Raw genomic sequence first — 15,757 nt, 5'->3', positions numbered from 1 at the left:
TAAAACGATGTGAAAATGTGTTATTCTCCCCTGTTTGTTTAATGGAAGTTTCTATAAATGTCACTAAATCTAAAAACATGGTTAAATGCAGTAGTTACTGTGTCCAGTTTGGTGATACAAATCACACTTTGTCCTAAAGAAGCGTATTGCAAATGGAAATGTCTTCCAAGAGCAGCATCTGTGTTATGGAGCCAGAGAGTTAAATAAAATATTAGTAATAAATGGTTCTTATCATTACCACCAAATATTGTGATAAAACTTTAAGTCCATGTCGTCCAATCCAACATTAATATTTGTATTAGGCCTGCCGCAATAAACAATAAATAAATTTATCTCATGATAAATTAAGACAAGCTCAATAATTTCCATTTTGATGATTTATTGTTTTCTCTTTTTTTACCAAAGCCTGGATGACAAAAGTCTTCGACCTGGTGCAACCCTGTTTTATTTAGAGTCTTCATAATTAATTTTATTTGTTGTTTTGTTTATTTATTTTTGATATTTAAAATGTCTTCCAGTTCTAGTGTTAAATGTTCATTAGAATTTAAACTGCACACAGTTATTATATCTTTAAAAACACAGTATAAAAATCAAGTATAAAGTCTCTGGAACCAAAAATATCTTAAAAAATAGTAATTCAGCTTAGCCAGTGAAAACAGGCAAAAGTTAGGGCAAACTAACTACTTTGTATTGGGTTTTAAAATGCTTCCAACATTTTTCAAAATACATTCAGTGCATTAATTGATTTATTGTTTATTGTGACAGGCTAAGGAATAACGCGATGAAAAGAAGGTGCTCTGGTCAGTCAGATGAAACTACATGCAAACCGTGTGGAAAAAAACTAGCACTAAACACACCAGCAGTGGTAGCAACATCATGTTGCAGGAATGCTTTTCTGGTCAGAGTCGATGAAAAATGGATGGAAGTAAAAGCAGGAAAATCCTTGACTGGGACAGAAGCTCACTTTCCTGCACAGCAACAACCAATAACATAGATTCAGAGCCACAATGGAAATCATGCATTTCTATTAAAACACTCTCTGTTACATTTGTCTAAGCTTCAGTTATTCTGCAAAGTAAAATGCACAAAATTTGTAGTTTGTTCACTGAAACTATTGTTTTTAGCACTTCTAATCAGAATCCTGCATTTTAATTAGCATTTTTTAAATAATGCATATAAATTGTTGAAAAAAAAGACCGCAGAGTCACACACACACTTATTTTGCACGGTACATTTATAATAGTTAAGTAGTAAAGACTTAAACTGCAGCAGCTAATTTAAAATAAAGTGATCAAACAGTAGCTTCACACTGAATTTCCCCAACAGAAGAGTGCAAGGACTGGATCTGCTGACGCCCTCTGACCTCTAAACCCAGACTTGTGTGCAGGAAGATGAGGCACGTGCTTCTGCAGTCCAATAAAAGTCATGTGCCGGTCATGAAGCCATTTAACCTGGCAACTGCATCTCAAAAAGAAAGAAAAAGGAGCGTGTGAGTCATTTAGTGTTGTATTTATTAGACCAATGGACATGTTTCTCATGATCACAAGAAGACTGCTTAAACTAAAAGTTATCTTTATTACTAGTTGCTTCTTAATCGGTCATAAAGTTCCCACTGGCAAAATGATTTTAATGCTTAACTCAAAGTTTTCAACTTTTTGCTGCATAATAAAATGTTTCGAATGTAAACTGAAGGTTTGAATTGTTTATACAAGTTCTTAATCATATGCAAAACACTGATATATGACTAATATTATTGGTGTATTAATGATTGTCATTAAGGAAGCCAAAGTATCATAACGCAATGGTAATTTTACAAAGAAATTCCTCCCTTCCTTTTAATCTCTTGTTTTTGCTTATTTAATTTTCCCGCTGTAAAAATATTCACTTCAAATTCACAGTAAACATCAGTATTTTAAATTATAAAATCAAATTTAAAGTCTGAAAATATGTAGGAACCCCGACCAAATTTTTTAAAAATATATAATATTCAAAGTGACATATTATTTCAGCAACAGCACGGATTATTGTTGCTTCTATATTCTAAATAAAAACGAGAGGATCATGTTACAGTGGACCTCTGGTATTTGTTGGGGTTAGAGATCAGCTACCCGTAAATAGCTGAAATCCGCAAATACTTGAGCCCCTCTTTAAAAGCAGCGGCCTACCTTAATAGTTCAAGCACAGAATATATCTTAATCAGACCCTCCAGTATTTCTCAATAGTATTTTTCTTTCTTTCAATCAAAATCACCGATTTTATGGTCCTACTTTTGAAATACTTGTCCTGAATACCTTTCACTTTTTCAACTCAACATAGTCATTTTGAAACATATTTGAGGTGCTTAAAAAAGTACAAGTGACTACATCAAAAGTAGTGTTTTTATTTATTGCTTATATGTGCTTATCTGTGACGGTAAATGTGATTTTTTATTTATTTATTTTTTCGCCATATTGATAACTGACTGACTTGACATCAGGTAAGGCTGAAGTACAAGTAAAAAATACCTAGAAATGCCATATTTCTGACATTTTAGTGGAAAATTTGCCATAAACGCAATAAAATGCAGGAATCTGTTGATTTTGCGTCAATTTCCACTAGCAACATCAAGAAAACTGGACAGACTGTAACTTAACATGCATTAATGCACTGCTCAAAAAAATAAAGGGAACACTTAAACAACACAATATAACTCCAAGTAAATCAAACTTCTGTGAAATCAAACTGTCCACTTAGGAAGCAACACTGATTGACAATCAATTTCACCTGCTGTTGTGCAAATGGAACTTTGTACAGAACAAAGTATTCAATGAGAATATTTCTTTCATTCAGATCTAGGATGTGTTATTTGAGTGTTCCCTTTATTTTTTTGAGCAGCGTACTTACAATGGACCTTACCAGAGGGGCCGCTTTTCATTGGCTGATGCCCATTCTACATGGTCGTGTGCGTGGCCGTCTCACAAACACACGCATGTTCCTGAAGGTATTGCTTTAATATTGAAACCAATATCTAGATTAATCAAGCTTTATTGCTTTCCTTCATTAATCCATGAGAAAAAGTTTATCAGAAAAGTGTCAAACTGTTGATTAAGATATGGATAATTGCTTATTACGCTAGATTTCTGCTTCAACAAACAATGTCACAACAATAAAATAAATACGATATGTAAAATTTGAGGAATGTCCCTTTTAGATGGAAAAAATAAAACATTGTACTATGACTCACAGGTCTAACTGTAATTTGCCACATGAGTCACTCAGCCATCGTCTTGGCGGTTGGCAGAGCTCCTGCTCTGTTTTCCCTGCCGAACCTGCAGCTTTGTCTTGTGAAGGTCTCCGTGAAAAGAGGAGGTCAGAATAAACAATCATAGCCTCCATCCAAGGTTTAAAAATAACAAACTCCAAAGCTGGAGAAGGAGGAAAAAAATCACAGACAATCTGAGTTATTCACTGCCTCTCCCAAGATGGTTTAAAGAGCCTCTGTGTTCACCAAGAAGTGTTTGCTCATCACATGTTTTTACAGGAACCCCCCAACCCGAATGACAAAAAAACTAGTCCCTGTGGGCTTTAAAAGAACTAGTTTTCTCTCATAAAAGCCAAATAGCCAGAGAGTTGGATGTTGATTAAAAAGCTGGCAGGAAAGGAAAATATTTCACTCTTTTTGTTGTTGATTTTCTTCTTTTCTTCCGCCTTGTAATGTGAGCATTTGGAAACTTTAACCCACATCCTTCACAGCAGGACCCTTTGAGCATGGTTAGACCTTTTGTTTGACTAAGAGGTTAACAGGGAACCCTGCTAAGCTTCTGTAAGTTGAATTAGTATTTTCCCTTAAGCTTCTCTCTGTACGTGTTTTACCAGAAGTCTGACCTTTGTGCTGCTCTTATTTCATAGATCAGGTTGTAGATCGAAACTAAACTGCACAGTGGAAGTAGTAGCTATGTCAAGTCACTTGTGAAAAAATGCAGATTCAATGCAAAGCAGAAGCACAAAACCTAATATGCTGTGCAAGAAAAAATAAAAAGTTAAGAAAAAATAGAATCATAGTGCTCAATGAGTAATACAAAGTTTCATTTCCAGTCACTTTAAATCATGATTTCAAAGGCTTGCAATTTTAATTTTACTGATGTCATCAAGAATATGCAAGTTGCACAAAAATCATAGTTTGGTTTGTTTTTGTTTAGCTTAAATCAAGAAAAAGAAATAAAAGTGTTCAGTATAAAACTGAGAAGAGGTTTGGATAGATTTTTTAAAGTTAATAAGACTGTATAGACATTTGAGAGTCTAAGGCACTGTAGAGTTGTTTTGATAATTTGATAATTATGTTTTGATAATTAGACATTGCAGTGTACGAGATGTACTTGAATGCACCATTAAAGCACAGCTGTTGAAAAATCCCCTCTGTGTCACCTGGCTGAATGTTTCAAGCAGCTGGATTTGGATTTTAGCTTGAAATCATATCAGGTGATTCAATTAAGTCCAGAATGTGGCTGTTTAAAAAATGATTGCTGCGTGAGAAAACCTTAATATCTTCAAATATTTGAATTTGAATATTAGAGTTTGGTGACTTCTATGAGTCTTTTATGTTTTGTTTGTGGAGTCACTTGTTAAAGTTGCTCTACAGAATGTTGCATTATGCCATTTGGGTGAAGTTGTGCCAGAATTGTTTTGGATTCCTTCATCTATTCTGCTGAATTAAAACAATTCTGCAGAGAAGAAAGGACCAAAACCCCTACACAGTGATGTAGGTAACCCAGTTATCACAATTGCTTAATTTAAGAGGAAATAACTTTTCACATAAGGCCAGGTAGGTTTGGTTTTGGGTAACTTTTTTTCCCCTTTTAATTTGCTAAATCATAATTTTTTTTCCTAGTTATTTTTGAATTATGTGAATTCTGTTGTGATTTGATGATCTGAAACATCAACATTGTGATAAAAATTATTAGAAATTTGTAGGAAAATACATTTTTAGTGCAAATTTTGTGCTGTAGTTTCAAGAGTACCAAACTAAATCCCCATTGTAGTTTTATTCAATGTTTGAAAGACTCTGAGCATTATTCATTAGCAATTAAAAGCAACTAATGACTAAAAATACATCTGGTACTTGTGACACATTAAAATGAAACTAAAAATGTCACTGAGAGTAACATCTTATTTAATTCTTTGACATTCTTGGTGCTTAATACTTTGACGACAATTCACACAGACGTGCATCTTATTTATGGATTTCTCTTTCTAAAGTTAATTTAAACTTACGTACATAAAACTAAACAAGCAAAAGTGAGATCAAGTTATTCCGGCTGCGTCAGAGTTTTTTATGTTTACAGGAATCTGAACGAGTAACTCAAAGGTCAGATCTTTGACTTCTGAGTCGTCATGTGTTTTTGTCATCTGGCTTGTTTGCTGTGTGAGGGTAAAACAAGAGAGTTGGAGCACATTCCTGCCTATGTAACAGCAGAACATGTGCAGCTTACATATCTGTAGGTCTCTTTGTGTGTGTGTGTGTGTGTGTGTGTGTGTGCGTGGGTGTGTGTGTGCATGTTTGCTCTTTGAACTGCAGGTCAGGAATGCAGCTGTTCTCAGCGGGAAGTCGACTGTGGTGGGGTCTGTACATTCTCTGTGCTTTCGGCAGTGAAGCAGATTAACCTTCTCTATGTTAATCTGAACAAATCATTACATACCTACACAAACATTTAAATGATCTCAAACTTATCTCTGCACATCTCCTTTGGTTTGTAGCACCTCAGAATATGGAGAAAATGCTGGATATTTAACAGTGTTAATAATAAATCTGCATTGTTGTTGGTATGAACTACATCCTTCATAAACCAGGTGGAAAACGACAACACTAGAAGGTCAACATACTTAAGGGTGACATATGAAAAACATTACCCTGGCCCTGAGGTTTTATTGGAATGTTTCCCAGTTAATAAAGCAAAAATGCAGGAACTTTCAGCAACTGCAGAATCAGGATGAGGTGCAACAGAAAATGGCCAAATAAAATAAATATCTGTCATTAAAATCAAAATCAAAATCAAAAAATAACATCCATGCTGGTATATGTACAACTTTACTATTGCACAATTTTTGTCTGTATTAGTAAGTTGTCTGTCCTTTAATGCACAGAGACATGCATATTTCGTACATTTTTAATTAACCACATTCTTCTGAACTTGAGTAATTTCTAATAACTTTTTTATATATAATTTTGCCCTTACAATACATGATTTTTACTTTTTATTCTGTCTATATATAAATTATACTCTATCTTGTTGTCATTGCTTGTCTCTTTGTTTCTGTTGCACAGAAATATCCGCATTGCCTGACAGTAAAGGATATTTATATTCTATGTCTTCTATTTCTATTTATAGATAATTAGTTGCATGCTAAATGAGACAAAAGTTGCAAAAAGCAAAAATGTAGAAAAGAGAGAAAGCATTAAAGTGCTGCAAAATGTTTTAAGGTAATAAATGAACAAATAAAAAAAGCTAATATTAACTCCACTATATAATAGTTAGTGGCAACTTTTATAACCTTATATGTTTTATATACTGTTTATGATTTAGGTCTTCCATCTGAATGTATTATGATTCAGTTTATTCCCCTTAAGCAGAAAATTCAGAGTAGATGTGATGTAGAGCTGTGTATTATCTGTGTAGTTATGGTAACTAATTTTATATTTGTAATAATATGAGCTAGCAGGAGGATGTAGATATTAAATAAGAGAGTCCACAAGACTGAACCCAAGATAAATCTTTAAGATGCTGTTTGTTCATTAAGCTGCAGTATGTAACCTTTATGAAAAATATGCTTTTTTAATAATTATTGAAACTGTCACTATAATGTGATGGTATAAGACAGGTAAACTGTGAAAAAAAAAATCAAGATCCTCTGCCTTCTCCCAGTGTTTCCAGTGCGAACAGCAGAAATACATCACTCGGTCAGAAACAACCATTCAGAGCCAAGAGCTGTCAATCAACACTCGTTCCCCTTTCTCTCAGCTACGCTATAACTTCTTTCCAGTAGCAGAGCCTGTCATGAATTTTCAGGCTAGTTAGTTTAGCCAACAATGACTGCTGATAAACAGTTTTTCTGAAGCTTTCAAATGTTTCTCTGCCATTAGCACAATGAGCAGTGCATACAGCGATAAGACCCTCCTGATTGACAGCGATAAGACCCGCCTCCTGGCTCTGATTGGTTGTTTTTGACTGGAAGCTACATTTCTTTAGGCTGCAATAGTAGCTCAGGGAGAACGTGGAGGAGCTCGACCTTTTCACACATTGTTTGTCTCATATTAAAATGTCACAACATGGTCACAGTTTTTTAAAAATATGTTAAAAAAACTAAAATCATAATTTTATGAACATAATTTGCGCAGCCAGGCAGTTCATTGCATTAGCCTTTTAGTTTAAATAAGCTATTACCTATTTTTCTTACTTATTAACCATGTTTAGTATACCGAATGGAGTAAGTCAATTACAGACAACATGATGCTTGTGACTTTCCACACGCTAATGACTACTATTTAGCTAAGCTTAGCATTGATGCTCATGTTTAGCATCAGAACGCTGGGTCCAAACCGACGGGCACACTTTGGCAGGCCCCGGTTAAATTTCTTCAGGAATTTTCTAGTTGTTTGTTATTGTTTTCTAACAAACTACCGCCGATTTTACTGAGAATAAATTACACACAACTGGCTTCTTTTTCGTGATTTGGCAGCTTGTGAAGCTCTGGTTGTTTTTTTTAGTGCCATACCGAAAGGAGATGAAAACTTTGAATACTTTTTGAAGGTGTTAATAGAAGGTGAAAAATTAATCCATTGATCAGATTTTTGGTGGCTTTTGAGCCCGACTGTTTCTTTAGGCATGGAAGCTGTAAGAGTAATTGGACTAATGTCTCCATATACAACAAACCCGACTACTTTCTCTTTGATTCCCTAAATCAAAGCTGGATCCATTTTTTTGTTGTTTTTTGTGTGTCAGATGGACTTGACTTTACTTTGAGCTTACCTTGGCGGCTGGGTTATGCTGGGAGCTGCTTGTTTGCAGGTCTCATCTCTCACCAAATGTTAGTTGAGGGTTGCACACCACCAAGGCTTATAGAAACCTGCACAAATATCAGATTTATTGACTTCGCCAGAAACATTTTCAGTTCTTTTGCACAAGTATCTAAGAGCAAAAAATGTCTTGCTACATTTTCTTTTATCAAAATTGTTGAGACAAAAACTCTTTCATCATATGTACATTTCTCCACATTCCTGCAGGTAGTGTTTGTATTATTAGCTGAGCTATATATAACCCAGAGGGAGAAACATTTCATGTTTGTTCACCATACAGAGAGAGAGGCGTAAGGAGTGTTTCTGAAACAGTTCCTCTGACAATGGATGAACTGCATTAGTTAAAATGTACAAGAATTTAAAAGTGGGGTTAAAATTTAACTCTGAGGAGTAACTCTGGGTGAACAACCAACAGCACATGACTTTGTGCTCCTTCCTCATTAGACCCCATGCCCTTTGACCCCAAAGCCAGAAGAAAAATCATCTCTCCTCTCTTCCCCCTCACAGCATCCTGCACATCCTCAGGCCCTTTGACCTCCAGCGAATGGCGGAGCAATCTAAAATAAACAAGGCAGTGGAACCAGGCAAGGAAAAACATCTGCTGGGGTGACTCCACAGCAACACGTGATGTCCAATCAATATTTGCCGTTCTCTAATACTCAAACCTGCAGGGACGTTGGTGGGAAACTTCCCTTTCCATTGTCATTCAAACCAGATCTCTTGTCTCCACTGTTTGCTGAGGAGTCGATTGAGTTGTTTACAGTAGCAGCAGAACTTTTCCTGGATGTCTCTGCTGTGCTGATGAGATTTCTGATTGAAAATAGCTGTAAAGGTTTTCACATCCCTGAACTGATTAAACATTTTATCATATTATGCCCACAAATACAAATTGAAGGTGTTTTATTAGGGTTTACAAGCTAGACCCCTAAGTCAGAAGTATCCAAAGTGTGGTTTGTGGGCTATTCATGACCCTCTGGATGACTTTAGGCGGTCCCCCAACCTCAATTGGAGAAATACCAAATCTGTCCTGCAAACATAGTTGGTTGATGCAAATGGACACTTTTCCATTTTTAGGGTAATTGTTTAAAAAGATAAATAGTTTCCCATTTATTACCAAAGTTTTTGCATTCATTTTAACATTTGGAACTAAGATTACATTGGAGCCCCATCTTTTTGTGTTTTCACCTTTTCCTAAATTTTTCTACAGACTGAATTTTTTTCCACAAAAGGACAATAAAGAGTATTTGTATTTCTGTCATCTTGGATGTAGTTTATGCAAGGTTGTAAGAATAGATGTGCGTTCCTCTATTTTATTTTCTTTCTTCCATTGCTGACATGTTACAGTTAAGCTCAGAATATCAAAGACTGAGTGTGATCGGACTGATTTAAGGTTTTTTTTTTATGTTTGTGTGCGATTGCATGGGGCAGCTCTCATCTTAGACTTTGTGCTCATATCATCACGTAACCCCTGAAACAATATATCATCTTTATGACACCCATTACCTTCAAAGCTGTCATTCACTCAACAAAACATATGGAAACAGATTTAAAAATAAAACTCTGATTGCATGGGTCATTTTCACTGAAAGTCAAAGAGATTTATGTTCCAAAAAAACGCTACATAGAAAGTAATTATCTGGCAGGTTCATCAGAGTTGTTGAAACAGTTACTAATCACAAGTTTCCAATGTTTCCTGTTGAAGGTAAACCTTTCTCCCACTGACATTTTCAGACAAGGACTTAACTGTCTGCACCACCCAAACGGTTTCCCTCTGTTCCTAATCAGCCTCTCTCTTCTCTCCTGTAAATCTGCATCCAATCTGTTGCTCCCAGTGTGTGGCCTTTGTTACACCAGACATTGCCTCTAGGTCACATAAGATGCTTAGGATGACAGACAATTAACCTAATCAGCTCAGTGAACAAGACTCAAATGCTCTAACAGAATTAGGTCGAGGCCCCTCCTCCTGCCGTCTTTCCCCGTTCTGAACACCTCCTCTCTGTAATCTACTGCTCTCACGCTGAGATGAGTGACCTCATTAGGTCTTCCTTTCTACGGTTGTTGGGATCTTCTGTAAGTTTATCTCCCTAACCGGCAAACAGAAGCGTGGCTTTGTTATCACAAGAGAACCCGGTCAGGAGGTTATTTAACTTCAGCAGCGTTTGAATGTAGGTCAAACTGTGTAAAGCCAATGAGAACACATTATGCAAAGAATGAGGGAATCTGTTATTATTATTATCTGGGTGTCAGAGTTGAGTAGTAACAAGTTACTAGGTACTTGTTTAAGATATTACCCAACTTAAAACAGTTTAAAATAATGTATAAAAGGTTGGCTTTTGATTAGTATAGGAATGAGGACTAGAATTGAATGTTAATTAGAATTACTACTGTTATGTAATGTGCTATGTAATTAATTGGTTGTTAATTGTTATTGTTTTAACTGGCATTTTGTTTGAGTAGATGAAAGAAGTTAAGAGGGAAAAAGGGGCTGGATTTTATAAAAGTTTACCTCTGTCCTTTTCAGATAAGGAACTGATGAATAACTAGCAGAGGGTTTATTAATTTAGGTTATTTATTTAGTTGATCTTGCTTTGTTGTATTTCCACTTGCTTGTTTTGTTACTACAAAGGTCTGAAATAATCTAATAATAATAAACATTTATTCAATTACATTCACTTTCAAAAAAACAAAAAACTTTTAGGAGTATTTATACTGCATTGTGCTCTGTACTTTTACTCGAGTAACTTTATTGTAAAGTATCGCTTCTCTAATTTGAGTAAAATTTCTTGATACTTTACCCAAAAATTCACCAGATACAGACACACACCTGCTGTTTTTAGTAACTATTTTCATTTTGGTCCTTAAAATACCAACATTTCCACATAAGTTTATACTTTGGTCCATCTGATTATATAATTTTTATATCTTAAATATTGTTTTGATCAGTTACTCAGTACTTCAGTGGACATTTTACCAAATACTTTTTTACTCTTGATGGCTACTTTTTACTTTTGACTTATTGCTACTTTTACTTGAGCACAATTTCTGCGTATTCTGCCACCTCTACTGGGGGTTCAGATGAACAAACAGTAAACTGGACTGAACTCATAACACCGATTCTCTTTACAGGAAAGGTCAGCGCAGACTCGACCTGCTGAGGAGTTCTTTTGGAGTACTTTGAACGCTTCTGAAGGCATCAGCCATCTTTTTTTTGGTGTTTTCTGTTGGAGATAAGCCGCTCTACAGCAGCTTATCTCCAGCTGAAAGGAAGTGGTTAGGTAAGTTAATCAGAAAGTCCAGCTCTGTCCTAGGATTCCCTCCAACTCAGTACAGGTGGTTAAAGACAGAAGAACTCTGGATAAAATGACATCCCTGATGGACAATGTTTCCCACTTGTTAACTTGTTTACTGTAAATTTAGGGTTGTTCCAGCTGATGTTACTTTCAAATAGTTAAAATAAAATGGCACACTTAAATACCACTTTGCATTTCAGAATCCAATTTTTTGTTTTTTGGGTTTACTCCTCCTTTGAGGTTAAAATCATTAGCCATAACAACACCAGTGTGATGTAAGCTAATTACAAACAACACTAAGACAGTAGACATGTTACAGTCATAGGGAAGTTGGTATTGGGGGACTCCGAATGAAAATCTGCTTAGAACCCCAAAAAGGGTTGGACTGGCCCTGCCTTAATGTGAGGGGTCTAAAGCAAGCCATTGTCGAAAGAAAGCAATGGAATGTACTGTTTACAGTTTAAATTAAAATATTTAAGCTTTTTGCCAACATGAAAAATTTTAGTATTTGTGGAAAACTACCACCCTAAAGACACCATCCTCACAGTGAAACATGGAGGTGGCAGCATTATGCTCTGTGGGGGATTTTCTAATTTAATTTCCTACTTTCTTTTTCATATTGTCCAATATTTTAATTTAATTCACCCTTCAACTCTTAGAGGTTTTTAAACAGTGTTTTCTCCCTAATCCTGGATGTGAAGCGAGCTCCAACCTGCTCAGGACTTTATTTAATCTAATATTGAAACATGATCTAATGTCAAAAACAATTTTATTCCCAGCATACACATTTCTTTAAGCATCTGTGTTGGCTTGCTGCCGAGCTGCTTTGCTGATTGTCACTTTCCTAGATTAAAATCGCTTTTTTTCCTCCCTCTCTCTCAATCTTTCATCAAGCTGATGAGTTTTGATCATCAAGCAACTTTCTCAGTCAAATGTCACGCATACATACCATCCTGCAGTAAGCATGGAAATCACCTTACATGGACTTACATGCAACATGGTTTTACTCTTTATCCTCCGCTCCCCATGTCCATCCGGTCTGAGCTGTTTGCTCTCATTATCTGAGTGGGCGAGAGCACAAAGCGGATGTGCCCGGCCATTTGATTGAGGTCAAAGCCTTTTTTTGGTGTGTGTGTATGTGTGCTTTTTTTTTTGTTTTTGTGCCTCTTGCACCCCTCTCCACCCTCCTGACCTCTGCTTGGGTTGACTTGTGTCGGAAAGCTCCTAAGAGCGGGGCGATCGGGTCATGGCGGCAGCGCAGAGTGGATGGATAAAGAGCAGAGGAGGGGATGAGCGGGGATATAGAGTGGCTGTGACAGGTGAGCTAATGGCTTGGAGAGAGGACGCTTTCAGGCGGTGATCTCTTGATACAGCTTACAGCGGGACGACTTATTAAAATAAGGGATAAATGCAGAGAGCAAATGAGTTGACCTGAAACCCAAAGGTCGCCCCCTTCGACTCACCTCCTCCTCCTCAGTGTGTTCGTGTCTGCAGGCGTCCACCCCCACACTGATTGACAGCCACTGCCGTTATCTAATAATGGTGTGGGTATTTTTCCCAGGCTTTATAAAACTCTGCTGTGCTGTGAGGGGGGAGTGAAAAATATCCTGAAATATGGAGCTCAAAAGAAAACAGAGCAGATTCATATAGATGCTTGCTTATTAAAATGAAGACTAGGAGACAACTTTATTGTTGGAGCAATGTGTTTCAGTCTGTGGCCTTCATTCGGGTCTTTACTAAACACAAGGCAGTTTAAATAAAAATAAACGTATTTTTAAATGCATCAACTACAACCCAGTGAGTGCAAACCTTCAAGGAGACATTAAAATTGAGGCTGAAATTATTTCTACATTTTTCTCTTCATTTAGGAGTTCACTGTGTGCTGGCTTTAAATATAAATCATAAAAAGTAAACTTTTTATGCTGAACTAGCATAGAATAGAAACAGCTTTTATTGTCAAAGGAGAACATTCAGGTGTGACAGCAGCAACAGGTATAAAGGTTCACATATCTTTATACCTGGTATGTGAACCAGATATAAAGTGTTGAAAACAACATATAAAAAACAAGATTAGCAATAACAACAGTGTACAACTGAGTCTGATCACTTTTTCAATGAAGTCCATTATTTGATTATTTCTTTTATTTTGTTTGCAGTTTAAAGTGACCATGTCACATGTTGATTTAAACATGCTTTGAATGAAAGAGAGTTGAAAAGAATATTATGTACTCCTTTAATTTTTATCATAGGCGCTCTTCAACTGCGATTATCCCTGATGTGTCTGCTGTGTCGCTTTGTCTTCATGATGCTGCGTTTTCTTTAATGCTCTCTAACCAACTTTTTTCTTTCAATTAAACATTAATGAACTCAAATTAGGCAAAACCTGCTGTTTGTACTGGAGAAGTTTTGGGAAGATGAACACTGCCAAAGTATGTCCACACTTTTCAGGTTTCTATTTTAAAAATCATGTAATATTTTAAACTCTCATTTATATGTGGCAGGGTTTAATTTTAGCAAAATTATAGATGTGAATTTTGTCAAAATTTGTTTATATATTTACTGACAATAGCCACCAACTTCATTTTCTTTCTTGTTAAAATAAATACAGTGACCCAGAGTGTGTCTGTCGTGAAGTCAACGAACATATTAGAGCTACATAATATGCATTTATACACTATATTTGTTTTGATCTCATGAAATTTAAACAATATTAGGGAAGTTTAAGGATGTCATGAACATGACAAAATGTGGAAAGCTACCTTTGCACAATACTGTAAGTAAAAAAAGAAGTTTATATACTTTTAAGATTATTTTGTATCTTAGGCTTTAATATAAACAATCCTTCAATGATCTGATAAAACAGAAAACATGTTTTTAATTTTAAAAATATATTTTTGTAATAACTTAACCTAATTATTTGGATTGATTGAAAATTTTCCGTGCACCTCTTATGACATGATACTTCAGTTTTCCTTCACTTCTCACTTTAAACTTGTAAAATGTTTCCCTCAAAAGGCCATTTTTGTCGTTATTGTTTCGCCTTTGACTCGAGAGTCACCCAGAGGTTACAGCAGCCATGTTTTCCACCAACCTTTGATGAACTAAAGAGCTTAACATAGATCTCGGAGAGTGGCAACATAAAATTGAATGATAATTGCATCATGCACTCTAATGGCAGCCATTACAACAATAGCGTTGGTGACCTGGAGGTATGGGATGAGAGGGAGGAAAGGCCCACTGCGCTGACCTCCGCTCAGGAAAGGGCAAGCTCAGGCAACAGTCGGGGCGTCAGAGGCCCCGCCGCCTCGTCTGCCACTCCGAAGCTTCAATTCAGTGCCTGACACAACAGCCAAGCATCGCTGTGACCCTGTGGGTGTGACACTCAACCTTTGCCTTAACCTCCTGAACCGCCGGTCACAGCTGCAGCGCGAAGGTCAGGGTGCAGGGTCGACCAGGGGGGGGATTGATGGGTGAGAGATGAGCTGGGAGAATATGGAGGGGCAGGAAATTGAGAAAAAACACTGGAAAATGGACAATTGAGTGAGAGGCAAAGAGAAGGTGATAGAAGAGGAAGATGTGCTTCACTTGCAAAAGATAAGAGAAATTCAGTCAATTGGTTGTATCTAAAGAAAGCAACATATTTTCACATTTATTTATAATTCCTACTGTCGGAAATACTAAAGGTCACGGATCTACCTTTAATTTAAAAAAAAAAAAAAATTACTTTACATTTTTTTTTTGCATCCCAGTAAATGTTTAACTGTAATCTGCAGCGGGAAAAAGTTTTTTCTCTCTCTTTTTTTTTTTGCAGTTTGGTTGAGTTGACCTTTTAACTGAACTGTCAAGCGTGAAAGGCGAAGAACGTGAGACCACGGAGGTGCAAAGAAGACAAATGGGCTTGGCGTAACATTTCGTGTGAAGATCAGCCATTGTTGCGGGCCCCACCCCCTAACGCCGTTGGAAGGAAGGTTTTTATGGGAAAACGAACATGTCCGCTGTCACCTACCTCAAATCATCTGACGGTTCATTCTTTATTTAAACTGCATGACAGTTTTATTTAATGTTTGAGTTTTGCTATTTCAAACGGTCAGCTCTCTTTGTTGTGCTGCTGTTTTATTTTCCACATAGGCTCAATAAGACAGATGGTACAACTGCTACTGGTTAGAAAAGATTAAAAAAAGAAAAATTCTCCTTTTATGGCAGTAGTGTAGCTATAGCTGAATTAATTAAAATACAATCTCTAATTTGACTACATTTCTAGTAAAAACTTTCTTGAATGAATAAAAATCAACAATACCAGGGCTTTGTTGTTCAAGTCTATTTAACTTTTTTACATTAAATTAAGTGACTAAGTTTCTCTTTTGGGATATTTATATGATTTAAAGAAAAACTCAGTTTTCTAAGACGCTTTTCAAAA

This window comes from Xiphophorus couchianus, chromosome 9 (genome assembly GCF_001444195.1).
Source record: "Xiphophorus couchianus chromosome 9, X_couchianus-1.0, whole genome shotgun sequence".
NCBI classification, from domain to species: Eukaryota; Metazoa; Chordata; class Actinopteri; order Cyprinodontiformes; family Poeciliidae; genus Xiphophorus; species Xiphophorus couchianus.
Note: the sequence above shows the minus strand (reverse complement) of the source record.